Consider the following 17413-nt stretch of genomic DNA (forward strand, 5'->3'; position numbering starts at 1 on the left):
TGTGCACATTGTACTGATGCGACTGTTTGGGAAACCTTAACTGTGACATGTTTCATTTGGTCCAAATTTTTTATTATGTACTCCTACAATGATGAACTGCCTGTCAAGAAAATGATCTTGTCCTTGAGGGTGTTGAATTTTTTTACGGTAGTGTGTATGAGCCTAATTCAAAAACTGTCATCTAGCTCTAAATTTATACGAATGTAAAGTGGTTCAATTAACAAAAAGTGAATGTGTATAGCCTTGCACTACACAAGTAATGAATAACAACTACCATCAGTCGTGTAGTACGAATAAGGATATAAAGTGTAAAGAAGGGAGACACCCATCTATAGGTGCAATAAGTAGCAAGTCCCATTTCATAGGCAGGATACTGAGAAAATGCAGGTAATCTATGACAGAAGTGCTTATAGTACTTTTTCACGATCAACAGCGGTATTTTGTTCAAGTACGCACAGTCCATATCAGACTGGTCTAAGAGAGAACATCGATCTTATACAAAGACGAAGGAAGGAAGGTAGGGACATCGTGGTTTAATGAGTCTTCGATGGTTAGCTCATCAGGGACACAGCACACTTTCGGACTGGCGACGGATGGCTTTCAAAGGAACCATCCCGGCCTTCGCCTTCAGCGACAAGGCAAATCACAAAAATCCTAAAGTAGGACAGTCAGGCGGGAATATGAACCGCCGACTTCCCGAATCCGAATCCAGTGTCCTACCGCTGCGCCATCTCACTCGGTTACATAAAGACGGGAACCACCAAAGGAGAAGCCTTTTACCATTTTTGGGTGAGCACAAAAAATGCTGCAAAACATGGAATGGCAGGTACTTTAAGACAGAAGCTTAACATCTTGCTGAAAAATATAATCATCTAATCTTCAGTAAATGTTCACATACTCAACCCATGAGCAGTTCGAGAGGACACATTAAATGGTATATTGTGGCAGATAATTTACATTGATTTGCGACGTGTAGGTATAGATGTCAGTGCGAGACGTTAAGACACTTGTTCTCCTTCCTTCTGTTTTCGTGTTGCTCAGTCTTTGACAAGAAAGCTGAAATTTATATGATGTGCATTCTAAAATTTCTTGCTATGTTTATTTATTTATTTATACGTGTCCAGAACACAACATATAATAATACGCATATTGTTGAATATCATACGCACACACACGTATATATATATATATATATATATATATATATATATATATATATATATATATATATATATATATATATATAATTCCGGTGTACGAACTGCCTTGTCACTGGCAACAACCAGATCGTCCTTCTAGGCTAGGCTGGTTCTGCCAGTTGCCTACGATTGAGTAGATGCTGGTGGCCTTGAGGTTCACCACACTCACATAGCTCATTCCCTGGATGTAGCCCCATTTCTTCAAGTTTACATTACACCGAGATACTCGAGTTCTCAGTCTATTTAGCACTTTCCATGTCTCGTATAGGAAGTGGCGACTTGCAGCAAGTTATTCTTTAGGATCATCCCAATATTCCTCTGATGATGTTCTACGCCACAGTTGTACTCTACGCATTGAAGGTAGTGTCGGAATTGATTGAGTTGTCTACAGGAAACTTTTCTCCATTTCAGTCTTTGTGAATGATGATCATGTCCAAACAGGAGACGCTTTGTGTTTATCTCTTGCTTCTTTCTTTCCATTTCAGCTGCAGTTCTCCTCCTTCGGATATCTGGAGGTGCTACACCCAAGAGATAGTAGATTTTGTTAACCGGGGTGGCCCCCAGGCAGCCTGTCACAATGCGTCCTGTTTCATTTAGGGCAATAATTACCTCTTTGACATGGCTGGAGTTCTCTTACAGGTGCTGCATGTTCTGCAGTTGAGAAGCACACAGAAAGGGCAGATGTGCGGAGGACATCCGGATGTTCTCCTCATTTGTTGCTTGTCAGTTCTCGAATAATATTCTTGCTAACACAGACTTTCATTGTTGTATCTGTGCAGTGGTCTTTGAAGGTGAGGGAACGGTCCAGATATTTTGAAGTATCGCAGTGTGTTAGTTGTTGACGTCTCCAGGTTATGATCAACTTCTTCCTGGCCTCTGTGTTCCGTAACGGAAATGCACACACTTGTGTCTCTGTAGAGTTTGGCGTCAGGTAGCTACTGTCATAATAGCCACATAGTGTCTTAAGACCTGTTGTTAGTTCTTCCTCCATCTCCCCAAACGTTCTCCCTTGGGCAGCAACTGCTGTATCATCTGCGTATGTTGATGGAGGCAGACGATATCAGCTGCCCCTTGCACATGTCAGTTCCTATATATTCCTTGTGAAATCTGAGCCAGTTGACATGTGTTCTAAAGAATTGATATCCGGCTAGTTTAGAAACCAACATTTCAAATGAAATTCCCCATCATGCTTGTAAAACCATTGCAACAAAATAATGTTCTTGTGAGATGAACTATTCGCTGCAGAAGAATGATATTTCTAGCAGTAGTTACATCAATTCGATCAGTATTAATACTAACGAAGTGCATAGAATTCATTTTACCGGAACAGATATCCCCTGCATACGCACGGTACACGTCTGGATCAGGTATATCCTGAAAGAAGCATTGATGTGACTCAATAGGAATCGTGATTCATCCGATGTGTTAATCTGTTTTCATTGTTCAATTATGATGCTCCATTGTCTACCGCAATCGTGCCCGACGAAGTGGTCAGTAATGGATCACGTAAAGGCAAGGCTGTTTTCGGAACCCATTTGCAACAACTTACGATAGACTCTGAAGTATTAGTACTAGTTTGATTCGCTCGTAAATCTCTTTCACAAGGATACTAGATATGCCTTGGTATGAGAATTTAAGAACAACAGAAATAACGTAATTTGTGTATAAAAGCGTTTACATTCGTACGGGTGTAGTTTGACCGCGGCCTCATGATAGGAACTATTCCAGCATTTGCCTGAAGTTATTTAGGGAAACCATGAGAAGCCTAGATTATGGTGGTCGGATGAACACTGGGGCCTCCACATTTCCTAATACAAGGTTAGTCTGTTTACAACAGTGCTACCTCATTCGGTTTGTCCCTAGTACACAATACAAATGTGCAAATAAGTTTTTAATAACGTAAAAGGCTAGTGCTCCGCTGTTCATGAATTTCTCATACCGAGTCATGGCACTCACTACACACACTAAACACACTTTGTTTCATAATGTAACACTACACCACATCAAGCGAATGAATAATTCCAACATTGTAGTTTGCGGTAAGTTACGCTGCCGATCTCCACCTAAACTGTTGGTGAATAACGCAACCAGCCACAGATGCTTTTAAAATACTTTATTTCAATGCCGTAACCGGATCAGGGTATTCACGCCTATCTTCACATGGCTAACGTTTCCTATAACATTAATATTTTCATCAGTAACGAGTTGGCAGCTCCCTTTGTGCAGAAGAATATTTGAATATTTAGCGACACTTTATAAATTGTTTCGATAGTAAAAACATGCGGATGTGCTTGCATTTATGTGTATATTAGGTGAAACTTTACACACTCTACTTCTGAGATGGAGCTTGTATGAGCAACGTCTTGTGATATTCTTTGCCGACTCGTAATCACAGTCTACTATACGTCTCTTAATTCAGCGGAAGTACTCAGTCCCTTAACTCATTTCTCTTTCTGCTAGAGACATATGAAATTTCTCTCACCATGACTCTAGTTCCGTCTACATGTTACAGTATACTCATCGTATGAGCGTAGGGAGAGCAGATACAGGTACCCTGCATCGCCCGTTAGAGGTGGTTTGCCATTCCCTACCTCCGACCTGTTATGAAGTGTCTAGTGTGTATCCGTGTAGTGTGGATGACTGTGACGAATGCTTGCACAGTGTAGTGATGGGTTTATGTTGTTGTGGATAAAGGGAAGGGAGAGGGTGAAGTCAGTGCTTCGGCTCCTACCGCCGGTGTTAACATCCCCAGCCGACGAACAGGTTACCACTAATAGACTCACATACCGTCACTTCATGAGACACTGAGAAGAGATTTGTATTTTAATGCAGGACATTGGCGCATAGATTGATGATCAGGAACTTTACAGCACCACCACCACCTCTCTTCCGGCCAAATACTGCAAGTGATAATTTCATCCACCACCAGGATATCATCATGCTTCCCTTCGAGTCGAGCGCCATTACACAGGTGTCCGTTAGTGATCCCCGCTAAAAAACGCGTTCATCTATACCTACATATGAGCTAAAGTGGCATAATTCAGTTTTTCTCACGTCTGAGAAATGAAAGGCTTTGAGTTTCGTTTAATGTAAATTCATGCTTTACAACAATTCGTGGTTCATTTGATGAAATGTACAAATTAAATATTATAATCACGTTTACTACAATCATTTTAGTTATTTGTACTATAAATTCTTTTTTATAGTCCCAGAAATTACTCATAATGAAAGGTACAGTGGTTTAAATCAAGAGTTTTACCACCCTTCTTATAAAAGTTTTGGTGAAGTTGAATACCTCAGAAGGAATATGCTGTCTTTTAATCTCCGTACTTGCAATTTATTTATAAAGAGTGAACATAACGTGATACAGTAAAGGTGAGTCTTCACTATTGCTCTCATTATACACTTTTCTCTCACAAATTGGGCTAAAATAACTTCATCATTGTTGTCAATTACTAGAATGCTACCAACTGAGTCTGTCTAATAGTTTGGTTGTCCGTTCGTCTACGGATTATAAATAAATTGTAGTTTCTAAAAGTAATTTCTTAAAATGCAGTTCTTATCACCGTGATATTTCAAGAGGCTTTATTATGAAGGATGTCTGTTTACTCGATTTCATCGTCCACATAATCTTTCACTGTCAAAGAATCAGCGTGTCCAGGGCCAGATTCCTGAGCCGAACTCACAGTTATCAGATGGTTAAAGAGGAGTGTACGAGAGAAGTGTCATCATGTCTTTCCTTTTTGCCTCGGTGATAGGTCGCACAGCATTGATGAGGGGATGAGTTTTATGGTTTATGCACTTACTGAGAGACATCACTGCTTGATTCGTGTAGGCTTTACTCTAGACTTCGACATGTAGTACAAACGTACAAGCACTGTTACAGTGCCTTTTTTATTTTAGAGCGTAGATAAACACGCAAAACAACATAGAGCAACAAGACCACGTGGCCTTTGAAGTTTGACTTATACCACTATTCTCGTGAACGCACTTCACTCTGGCGTGAGAGTAAGAATGCATTTAGAGCTCTCAACTGGCTCCAATGAGAGTTATCGCTGTACCACTTCTCCATAACAAATTTCCGTTCATTGTGAGTGAACTGAGTGATACACCACAAAAACTAAAATTTTTTTTACTTAGGCCGCTTTGGTCCTCAGCGGCTCATATATACTCTGCAAGCAACTGTTGAGTGCATGCTGGAGCGTACATCTTACCAATATTATCGACTTCCTGTCGTGTTTGCGTATTTAGCAAGGGAGAAATGTTTATCTGTATGCAACTGTTTATCCCCTAATACACTTATGCAAGCATTTATTCGGCTTGGCATTGATTGATGGAGTTGCAGGATGTCTTCATGAAGGATACCGTACCACCTTCTGTCCATTTGCCGCGTTGACCGTCAAAATCGCGACCCCTGCCCGTAATGCTCAAATTATCTCAACTGTTGAGAGATCTGCGACCTTGGTGGCCAAGCCAGAGTTTGGCTAGCACGAAGACAGGCAATAGAAACTCTAGCCGTGTATGGGCGTGCACTGTCTCGCTGAAGTGTAATTCCATGATGACTTGCCATGAAGGGCAACAAAACTGGGCGTAGAATATCGTCGACGTACCGTTGAGCAGTAAGGGTGTCGCGGATGACAACCAAAGGGGTCCTACTATGAAAAGAAATGACATCCCAGACCACTGTTCCTGGTTGTCGGGTCGTATGACGAGCGAAAATCGAGTTGGTGTGCCACTGCTGTCCAGGGCTTGTCCAGACACGTCCTCGCTGGTCATTGGGGCTCAACTCGAAGCGGGAACGTCACTGGAGGCTATTCTATTTCAGTTAATTAGATTCCAGAACGAAGACTTGTCTGGAGACCCACCCACCCCTCCCCGGACAGCGGTGCGATACCAACCTCATTGTCGCCCGCCATGAGACCTGAGGATCAGGAGTGACGGTCAGGGATGCCATTTCTTTTCATGGTGCGACACGTTTGGTTGTCATCTGCGGCGCCCTTACAGCACAGCGGTACGTCGACGATATTCTACGCCCAGTTTTGTTGCCCTTCAAGGCAAGCCATCATTTTCTTACATTTCAGCAAGATAATGCACACCCGCACACGACGAGAGTTTCTACTGGTTGTCTTCGTGCTAGTCAAACCCTCGCTGGCCAGCAAGTTCGCAGGATCTGTCATCAGTTTAGAACGTTATGAGCATTATGGGAAGGATCCTCCAACTATCTCGGGATTTTGAGGCCTAACGCGGCAACTGATAGAATTTGGCTCAATATCCCTCAGAAGGACATCCAACAACTCTATCAGTCAATGCCAAGCTAAATAAGTGCTTGCATAAACGCCAGAGGTGGACAAATGCGTTACTAACTTGCTCAGTTTGTGGATCAGTTCTCTTGAATAAATCGTCTAAATTCTCTAGAATTTTAATCATTTGTTTTTCTCTACATGTACATCACATTTATTGATTTCCGTCCCATTCAGATAATTCCTTCGTGTTGCGTCTTTTTTTTTGTCTTAGAGTGTATTACTTATCTTAGTCTCATGATCACTATGCAAGATATACGATGATGGTAGCACAGTGTTCGCACAACCTCAGTGTTTCTCGAGAACTGCGTCGTATTTCTTCCATAGCTTCTCATTAAGCTCCACGATTGTTTCAGTTACACTTCAGTGTGGGCCATACCGGCCTGTTACGATCCTAGCAGCACGTCGCTGAATCTGGTCAAATTCTGTGGTCACACCTACTTGATATGGATTCCAAACACTGCAACAATACTTGTATTCCATGTCCTATATAGTTGCACTGTTTTTACCCAGAACCCTTCGTGAACATCTTACATCTGCCTTTCTTAATACTGATTTTACATCATCACCCCACGAGACATAGACATTCTCAATCCAACGGTATGACATTTTATAAATTGGATTGTATGGGTATTTAAATTCTTGAAAGAATTATGAGTCGTATTATCTACAGTGTTTCAGTATCCGTGAAATCTAATCAAAATAAAGCGTCTGGAAAATATAAAGGGTAAAGGCATTTTAATAATTTAAAACCAGTTGTGATGAAAATGTGTCGTACCATTAGCATTTTTAAAAATGAAAAATGTTGAATCACAAATCTCGTAATTCATTATTTCTTACATTGAATCAGAATTATTAATTACAATTATCTAATTAAATTAATACATCTGGCCCACATGATCAGGAATAAAGTCGAAACTGGCCCTGAGTTTGTGGATATTTCGGAAGAACTTAAAGCTGATAAAAAAAATACAATGTACGTATTTTAAACATAATATAATTGAGGTAGTGCTATGAAAAACGATCGGCCAGCAGCAGAACCAACTCTGCACTAAGGCGTAACTTGGTGACCTGAAAGTAGGGAAGTCGTATGTTACCACATCATTTCTGATTTATAGACCTATGGTGTTAAATTCTCTGTTCTTGTCGCCGGAATGTGTCCTCACATACAATGTTGTTTATCAGACTATGAACCTAGTTACTATTTCACTTTCCGAATTACATTTCGTTGCCCTCTCGTTTGTTCAAATTCTACGTTCCTTCCATAGAGTCTTACTTCACGAGTTCAGTTTTGAGAAATACTAATTCCAACAATCAGCTACCAAATCTAGTAGCCCCATTTGCAGGAGGAAGAAATGTCGGTTAGAATATCTTCTCTCTTACTTACTCTTAAAAAGACTCATGCTGAAAATCTCCTAATTTAGTCTAAAATCATTAAGTTATGTGTGGAACAACTGAAGTGTGAATTGAGCGTTATGCCTACCTTCTTTTTGAAACATCTTCGCAGGTACCAATAGTAATTTTGTGCCTTTACAGCACTAAAAACAAAATATAAAACTCCTTGTATTTCATAGCTGCATATACAGTGGCGCTGATGTTCACTATTTTCATTTCTCATACAACTATTACCTTTTGATTTGCTTTCGTTTATTCTTACACTGAAAACTTCTATAGTAACTTCAGACCTCTTTTAAGCAGTTAATCTTTAACTTTTGTCTGACCTTCGCTGTATCTGTAGTGCTACTTATCGTACTAACTCCTGTTACAGTGGGTATAACTATAACCTATCAAATCACGTACATTTTCTTCTATCTCTGTATCCCACTTTTCTTTCATTATTCTGCATTTCAGCCCACTACTAAAATGAAGTACCGCTGCTCGAAATTGTATCCTTGTTTCAGATAGACTGAGTGGATAATTTTCGATTTTGTTCTGAAACATTATGTACTTCAACAGGGAATATCATTATTGTACAGTGACGATAAACTCAGATGTGTCTTGGTCATATCCAACTGGTATCCTAAATTTTAATTATCAGAATTTGACCGGAAAGATGAGAAAAGGTTGGAACGTTCAGTTCCTGATTGTAAGACAGTGCGTCAAAGTCCTACGCTGAATTTCACACTTTTGTAATGTCTTATGGAGTGACATAGTGAATATAATGTCGGTATCACATAACTATCAATCAGACGATCTAATGAAATTCATTTATTTTCATTTATTGGTAACGTTCCAGTTATTAATATCCTTTGATTCCAAAACAGTCTTCAAATATCTCAGTAGTATAACATTAATTTAAAATAAATAATAAACTACTGAAAAAGAATACTTGATAAATATACGATAATAAAAAATAAAAATTAAATGAAAGTGATTTCGTATCCAAGTAGAATCAAATATATTAGCAAAATTAAAGAACAGATTATGAAGAACGGAGAGTGATCGTATTGTTGGACCGCTGCTCTGTAGTTTACAGACATCTAAACTAGCCAACACGCATTAAGACTCTTCTATATTCCTATTACCACCTGGCGAAATTACACACCACGGGCAGCACACAAGAGCGATGATACATGATCGTCCATTCGTTCGTATCTCATGTTTATCGGACTTTACATGCTGTCGATCGTGATCTATTCGTTATATGTGTACGTTAAACTGGAAGCTTTCTTGAGATCGTTCGAGGCGTTTAGTATTCTTTTATCTCCACATTTTCTTACTTATTTTTTTAATGAAATTGAAAGAATCATTTGAAACGTAGTTGCGTTAATGTGTGCCTTTCTCCCAATATTATGTGCATACAGGTACGGTGTCTCAGCAAAAAATAAAACTTTAGGTAAGAAATACTATGGCGGTTCCATTCTTAAGACACAAAAGTCTCTTCCATAAATCTCAGACGCACGCCGATGCGGAGAATCTCGACTCGGACGTAGCCAATTCAAATCTTCGTGATGGAAGAAGGTAATGGAAGTAGAGGTAGTGGGGTTTAACTCCTGATCACCAAACATTGCGCCAATGTCCTGAATAAAATTCCAAACCTCTCCACGATGGCTCATGGAGTTGTGACGAGTGAATCTGTTGACAGTGATCCGACCGTCGGCTGGAGACGTTAAGCTTGGTGGCTGTTCGAGATGAGTAGGCTATACGCTGGCGTCATATTTCACCCTCTTTCTACTCTCTTCATTAAAGTACACAAGGATGACACTACATTGTATATACACTAGCTGAGTACCCATCATTTCTCGGGTATGTACTTATTCCAATCTTCTATTATTCCATCTCCTCCATCCCCTCTCTCTCTCTCCATCTTCTCCTTCACCCTCTCTCCTTCACCACTTCTCCCCCTCTCTGACCATCTTCTCCTGGCCATTTTTCTGTCCATCTCCTCCTCCCCATCTCACTGTCCACATGCTCGCTCCCTCTCTCTCCACCTGCTCCTACTCCATTCTCCTCCGCAAACCTCTGATTACAATTCCTCCTCCACATCTCTTCGTCCATCACCACCAACCACCTCTCATGGCCCATCTCCTCTGACCCCTCCCTCTGTCCATCTCATCCACCCCCTCTTCCTGTTCATCCCCTCCGCTTTCCTTTCTCTGTCCATGTCCTCCTCCCCTCCTGCCTCTATCCATCTCTTCCCCTTCTCTCTTCATTTCTTCCTCCCTCTCTCTCTCTCTGTTCATCTCCTCTGCCCTCTATCTCTGCCTATCTCTTCCTTCCCGTCCCTGTCCAACTCCTCTGCTTTCCCTTCTCTGTCCATCTCCTCCTCTCCCCTGTCCCTGTCCATCTTCTCCTCTTCCCTTTCTATTTCCATTTGCTCCTCACCCTATATCTATCCAACTCCTCTGCTTTCCCTTCTCTGTCCATCTCCTCCTCTCCCCTGTCCCTGTCCATCTTCTCCTCTTCCCTTGCTATTTCCATTTGCTCCTCACCCTATACCTATCCAACTACCCCCTTCCCTCTCCACTTTAACGCGCTCATCCCAATAGGAGGCTGGTGATTCTTACCCCCACAGTACATGAAGCGAGTTACGAGGGCGAGCCAAATGAAAATCTTAAATATTTTTTTAAATATTTTTATTGTGCAGAAGTGGTACAAAGATGTAACACTTTTCAACATATTCTCCTCCACGCTCAATGCAAGTCCTCCAGCGCTTACAAAGCGCATAAATTCCTTTAAAAAAAATTCTTTTGGTAGTCTGCGCAACCACTCATGCACCGTGTGGCGTACCTCTTCATCAGAACGGAACTTCTTTCCTCCCATTGCCTCTTTGAGTGGTCCAAACATATGGAAATCACGTGGGGCAAAGTCTGGTGAGTATGGTGGATAAGGGAGACACTCAGATGCAGATCTGTGATTGTTACAACTGTTGTACGGGCAGTGTGTGTTCTTGCATTGTCATGTTGCAAAAGGACACCTGCTGACAGCAATCCACGTCGCTTTGATTTGATTACAGGCAGCAAATATATTCCTTTTAGTCCAAAAATTTTACTTTTACATACTACTTAATGAAGATCTTATAGGTATTCTCGTGGCACTGGTATAAAGACCTGTTTAGCTCCAGAATCCTTTACGAAATACAGATTCGTTATTGTAGCAGGTTCACATCGGCGCCAATCTATGTGCATACAGTGACTTCCATATGCTGATAAGAGAATTGAAAGTGCCACTCGTATAACTGTGCGATTAGAGGAACTACTCCCGGTGAACAGTATCTGGCATACATACACAAAAATGTTACAAGTACTGAAAAAATGAAAAGCCCATGTCCAAAATACTGATTTATTCAAAACATAGATAATGAACATTCATGTGATAGTTATAAAAATGGGCCTAGCCTGTGCCAGCATCCCTTTCAGAAGTAAGGTCCAAATCGATGAATCCTACTATCTCCTTCCCGGCATAGACTGTTCTTGAGCGATTTCTTGCGTTGTCACAGGACTGTTGATATAATGTCAGACTCGTCGCCGGTGAGTGTGGCGATTCCTGCGAAGAAACCGAGCGAGGTGGCGCAGTGGTTAGCACATTGGACTCGCATTCAGGAGGCTGACGGTTCAAACCCGCGACCACCCATCCTGGTTCAGGTTATCCGTGATTTTCCTAAATCGCTTCAGGCAAACGCCGGGATGATTCCTTTGAATGGGCACTGCTGATTTCCTTCTCCATCTTTCCCTAATACGAGACTGTGCCCCGTCTCTAACGACCTCGTTGTCGACGGGACGTTAAACACCAATCTCCTCCTCCTCCTGGGGCGAACAGGTCGATGCCCCTCGGCAGATGAGCTGCGATGGAACTGCTGTGCTCGATGAAACTGGAGCTCCCTGTTTAGCTGTAGAACACGGCTTATATCTTATCTTTCGCAGTGACATCAAACTGCACGCTACTTGTTAGGCGTGATTGCTGATGGGAAAAACAGTTCCTGTTACGCTGGCAACATCTGATGCAGACCGCCCTATCTGCTAGCAGTCGCACACCGCCTGACACATAGGTTGTCCGTACAACCTGCGTCGCTAGAGGGAAGGCTAGCCTGCAGCACTCACGCGCACAACACCCGTCCACCTCTCCCTCCTAAGAGAGCGATCTACTACGTGCTCTTCTTCTGCTGCTGCAACTTCTACTGTGGGCAGATAACATCCACCTCCAAGCTTACCTCCCTACTGCAACTGCTGGCCTCACCCTCCAATTGTGGTTGCTACTGTGAGCCAGCACCGGTTGACAGCTGCGACTCTGCCACTTCTCCTTCCCTGTCAAGAGTTGTCTTGTTGTCATAATCTGAAACTGGAAAAGGTTTATAACTTCGGGAATGGAAAGGTTATCATGTCACAGTCATAGAGGGTCGACATGCTTACTGTGGGTAACACCACCTACAGGCAATAAGATGAACATCACGTTCCTCATACTATTGTCTTCATGTACCAGACTTTTGTCCCTACTATGAATCTCTGAATATATTATTTTACAATCAATATTGAATTTTCTTAAACTAATTTCATTCTCTCTTGTGGAGTTACTTCTTGCTTAGGCGGCGCATTTAGGGAAAGTAAAGTTCTCATCTTCCTTCCATGGCGCATCTTGGCTGGTGTCTTCTTCTTATAGAGAGTGCTTCTGTTGGTATTATAATATCGAGAGCACAGATTATTAATTGTATTCACAGGTTAACTTCCTTATTTTTGCTTTAAAAGTACTGGCGAAACGCTCAACTGCACCATTTAGCTGCCATTTCCATGAAAATGCTACGAGACGAATTAGCCTTTTGGCTGCGTTTTAATAACTTTCTGGTGTCATGAGCACACTTTTTATTATTTCCAAAATCGCCTTACGCGTTTCGATATTCCGTCATTTTCAAACTCTATGAAACACAATACAAAACTGGCATTAAAAGACACGAAAATATGTTACATTTCACAATTGAGTAGAGACATAGTATAATGAGTATCATATGGCTTTCTAGCTTACCAGTGTTACGTCATCCATATGAAATTGTTCACTAGATAAATTGTAAATCGTCAACATTCGCAACCACGGCTCAAGTGCAAACCGCTACCAATGGACGAACTGGAAACCAATTGGACTAAACCGATAGACAGTGCTTTATACGTTGTATACGCTGGAATTGTTTGTTTACAACTGCATTACATCTACATCTACATCCATACTCTGCAAGCCACCTGACGGTGTGTGGCGGAGGGTACTTTCAGTACCTCTATCGGTTCTCCCTTCTATTCCAGTCTCATATTGTTCGTGGAAAGAAAGATTGTCGGTATGCCTCTGTGTGGGCTCTAATCTCTCTGGTTTTATCCTTGTGGTCTCTTTGCGAGATATACGTAGGAGGGAGCATATACTGCTTGACTCCTCGGTGAAGGTATGTTCTCGAAATTTCAACAAAAGCCCGTACCGAGCTACTGAGCGTCTCTACTACAGAGTCTTCCACTGGAGTTTATCTATCATTTCCGTAACGCTTTCGCAATTACTAAATGATCCTGTAACAAAGCGCGCTGCTCTCCGTTGGATCTTCTCTATCTCTTCTATCAACTCTATTTGGTACGGATCCCACACTTGTGAGCAATATTCAAGCAGTGGGCGAACAAGTGTACTGTAACCTACTTCCTTAATTTTCGGATTGCATTTCCTTAGGATTCTTCCAATGAATCTCAGTCTGACATCTGCTTTACCGACGATCAACTTATATGATCATTCCATTTTAAGTCACTCCTAATGCCTACTCCCAGATAAATTATGGAATTAACTGCTTCCAGTTGCTGACCTGCTGTATTGTAGGTAAATGTTAAAGGATCTTTCTTTCTATGTATTCGCAGCACATTACATTTGTCTACATTGAGATTTAATTGCCATTCCCTGCACCATGCGTCAATTCGTTGCAAATCCTCCTGCATTTCAGTACATTTTTCCATTGTTACAACCTCTCGATTCACCACAGCATCATCTGCAAAAGGCCTCAGTGAACTTCCGATGTCATCCACCAGGTCATTTATGTATATTGTAAATAGCAACGGTCCTACGACATTGCCCTGCGGCACACCTGAAATCACTCTTACTTCGGAAGGCTTCTCTCCATTGAGAATGACATGTGCTTTCTGTAATGTAGGAACTCTTCAATCTAATCACACAATTGGTCTGATAGTCCATACGCTCTTACTTTGTTCATTAAACTACTGTGGGGAACTGTATCGTACGCTTTGCGGAAGTCAAGAAACACGGCATCTACCTGGGAACCCGTGTCTATGGCCCTCTGAGTCTCGTGGACGAATAGCGCTAGCTGGGTTTCACACGATCGTCTTTTTAGAAACCCATGATGATTCCTACAGAGTAGATTTCCGGTCTCCAGAAAAGTCATTATACTCGAACATAATAAATGTTCCAAAATTCTACAACTGATCGACGTTAGAGATATAGGTCTATAGTTCTGCACATGTGTTCGACGTCCCGTCTTAAAAACGGGGATGATCTGTGCCCCTTTCCAATCCTTTGGAACGCTAAGCTCTTCTAGAGACCTACGGTACACCGCTGCAAGAAGGGGTGCAAGTTCCTTCGCGTACTCTGTGTAAAATCGAACTGGTATTCCATCAGGACCAGCGGCGTTTCCTCTTTTGAGCGATTTTAGTTGTTTCTCTATCCCTCTGTCGTCTATTTCAATATCTACCATTTTGTCATCTGTGCGACAATCTAGAGACGGAACTACAGTGCAGTCTCCCTCTGTGAAACAGCTTTGGAAAGAGACATTTAGTATTTCGGCCTTTAGTCTGTCATCCTCTGTTTCAGTACCATTTTGGTCACAGAGTGTCTGGAGATTTTGTTTTGATCCACCTGCCGCTTTGACATAAGACCAAAATTTCTTATGATTTTCTGCCAAGTCAGTACGTAGAACTTTACTTTCAAATTCATTGAACGCCTCTCACATAGCCCTCCTCACACTACATTTCGCTTGGCGTAATTTTGGTTTGTCTGCAAGGCTTTGGCTATGTTTGTTTGCTGTGAAGTTCCCTTTGCTTCCGCAGCAGTTTTCTAACTCGGTTGTTGTACCACTGTGGCTATTTTCCATCTCTTACGAACTTGCTTGGCACATACTCATCTAATGCATATTGTACGATGGTTTTGAACTTTGTCCACTGATCCTCAACACTATCTGTACTTGAGACAAAACTTTTGTGTTGAGCCGTCAAGTACTCTGAAATCTGCTTTTTGTCACTTTTGCTAAGCAGAAAAATCTTCCTACCTTTTTTAATATTTCTATTTAGGGCTGAAATCATCGATGCAATAACCGCTTTATGATCGCTGATTCCCTGTTCTGCGTAACCTGTATCAAATAGTTCGGGTCTGCTTGTCACCAGAAGGTCTAATATGTTATCGCCACGAGTCGGTTCTCTGTTTAACTGCTCAAGGTAGTTTTCAGATAATGCACTTAAAAAGATTTCACTGGATTCTTTGTCCCTGCCACCCGTTATAAACGTTTGAGTCTCCCAGTATATATCCGGCAAATTACAATCTACACCCAGAACTATAACATCGTCGGGAAATCTGATTGAAATATTTTGCAAATTTTCCTTCAGGTGCTCTGCCACAACAGCTGCTGAGCCAGGGGGCCTATAGAGACATCCAATTACCATGTTTGAGCCTGCTTTAACCGTGACCTTCATTATCATCGTTACATGGTATAACACAATTTATGAATAAACAGTTCATGGAAACCACTTTACAATGTTTTGCAAAAATGTATTTCTTTACAAAACACTGTGTAACAGATCTTTTGAGTGGTCAAAAAAATACAGAGGAAGAGTCTGTCTAGTAAAGCTAGAATACATGAGGCCAAGTGTCTGTTAACAACCAGTTTTTGACTTTTACTACGTATAAATTACTAGAATCTGTAAAAGTTCATAAATAGCTATTTATATGAAATTACAAAATCTAGAACTACCAGTTGAGGTGTGTAGCACTCACTTATGAAGAACAGGTGGCGACCAAGTATTGCTATTTCCGTCAACGGGAGAAAATGCATATATACAGGAAATTCAAACAATTAAAAAAGGCGTAGTTCTTGAACTCCCTACATCGGTTCTATCCGTAGTATATGAGAACAACCCCAGACTGCTTTATCTAGCTTTAATTTCTTAACCCCCAAACATCAGTTTAACTACAGCACCATCCAAAATAAGATTATGTAAAACCAGTGCAATCTTACTGTTAATGGTACATTGGCAATTGTGCTACATTATGTAACTTGTTTCCTTTCAATTATGTTATATGTCACAATTTTTTTCAGGTATTAGAGGTACCTTTTACAGATATAGGTATAACTGTATAACAGAGCATTACCTGTAATTGTATGTATGACAATTACAGTTGAAAAATTAATAAAAATTAAAAATTGTACACATTACTAGGGGTTCGGAACGGAATAGTTTAGAACAGGCACACTTAAAATAACGCACATAAAATTTTCTGTGGTTCTATGATCATAAAACTATTTTCTATGAATAACAAGCATTGCAAAATCCCATCGGGAATGAACAGATCTAACGGTAAACTATGTGCCATCGTCAGTTACAATGGCTTTTTTTAATGCTTCTACTGAAAATACGTATCTGCCTTAGTAACTGAACTGTTTTCACCGCTTCTGCGTTTCTCATCCCTACTATGTATGGAAAACTACCACAGGTGTCTAAAAATATGAATCAATTTTCTCCTAGGAATGGTCAAGCAAAATCTAAGCGGATTCTACTCCAAGGTTCTGATGCAGTGGTAGCACACTCGACCCGCATTCGGGAGGACGACGGCTCAATCCCAAGTTTCCCGTGCTTTCCCTAAATCGCTCCAGGCAAATACCGGGATGGTTCCTTCGTAAGGATACGGGTGATTTCCTTCTCCACACTTGTACCAGTTCTAACTTATGCACCAACGGCCTCACTTCCGACGGGATTTTAAAGCACAAACTTACTTCCTTCCTTCCAAGGTTCTGACACCTTCAGCCATTGACAATACGCCTTGGGTGGAGGAGCTTGATATTTATGGCGTAGCATACCTTTTTGCAACATGTTTACTATTACTTCCTCTAAATCTTTCCAGTACGTTAGTTATCATTTTTTTTATTGTGGAAACTTGCCATTGATATTTATGCAAGAGTTTTAGTGCTTCCGCAATTATCATGATGAATGGATTATCATGGTTTCATATCACAAGAAGAGTACAGTTTAAATCAAGAAATGACCTTTGTAGGATAAGTGAAGACAAACACTTCATGATATTAACTATTGAATTAACAGAGCTTGACATCACTCAAAAATTAATCAATCTGTCTGGGTACTGACCACCTAGTCGCAGTATGGACACTTTTAATCAATAAATTAACAGTATTTCTAGACGAAGTTTCAACAGCCAAAGTCAACATAATTTTGTGTG

At 41.0% G+C, this 17413-nt stretch overlaps 1 protein-coding gene across 1 annotated transcript in view; it reads left to right on the top strand.

The window, feature by feature from the left end:
- Window positions 1-17413, top strand: part of LOC126298975 (uncharacterized) — a 974877-nt gene that overhangs the window by 348053 nt on the left and 609411 nt on the right. The window lies entirely within an intron of this gene.

Source organism: Schistocerca gregaria, chromosome X, assembly GCF_023897955.1.
Source record: "Schistocerca gregaria isolate iqSchGreg1 chromosome X, iqSchGreg1.2, whole genome shotgun sequence".
In the NCBI taxonomy this organism is placed as follows: Eukaryota; Metazoa; Arthropoda; class Insecta; order Orthoptera; family Acrididae; genus Schistocerca; species Schistocerca gregaria.